The following is a 649-nucleotide window of genomic DNA, read 5'->3' on the forward strand; positions in this document are numbered from 1 at the left end:
AAAGAGAAACTGTAGTTGATCACCGAAGAAGCACAATTTCTCAACCTATTTTCTCGATCGTTTTCGAACCAAGCACTAAGCTGGAAAGTCAAAATCATCGCAAACTCGTTTGTTTAATACACGCCCCTCTGGACCCAACGTGTTGATTCCAATTACACATTACAGCTTCAAGTAAATACCCACCAAACTACAGTGTTGAGGTAAGTATCTCCCTCAAGGGCTTTGAAGTGACGTCACGGTAGCGTCACTAGCTGCGAGGTCGAGAAAAGCCCCATCTTTCTTCGACTTTCTACATGAAATAGGAAACCTTTGGTGTGGTGGTGAAAGCCAAAGCTCTGAGTTCGAGACACAAGTAGCCTCACATAATTTCCCGCCCGCCATCTGCTGCCATCGATGAAAATAAAAGCGTGTTGTTCTGCGGCCACGTGCAAGGAGTTCCCCGCGCGTTGAGGTTGTAATGTTGTATGTCCACGCTAGAACCAGATGGAAGGGCACTAAGGTATTTACCAACACGTGGTTGGGTTTACTTTATACAATGTGGTCATTCCATGCATAAGATTACGAAGGTTACCAGTCCAACCTTCCAACGTTCCCAATTGGTCGAGAACTTCCCGCCTCTACGTACCTCCGATAGCGGAAGAAGGGCTCG

The sequence above is a fragment of the Frankliniella occidentalis genome, unplaced genomic scaffold (genome assembly GCF_000697945.3).
Source record: "Frankliniella occidentalis isolate FOCC.00 unplaced genomic scaffold, Focc_3.1 Scaffold642, whole genome shotgun sequence".
NCBI classification, from domain to species: Eukaryota; Metazoa; Arthropoda; class Insecta; order Thysanoptera; family Thripidae; genus Frankliniella; species Frankliniella occidentalis.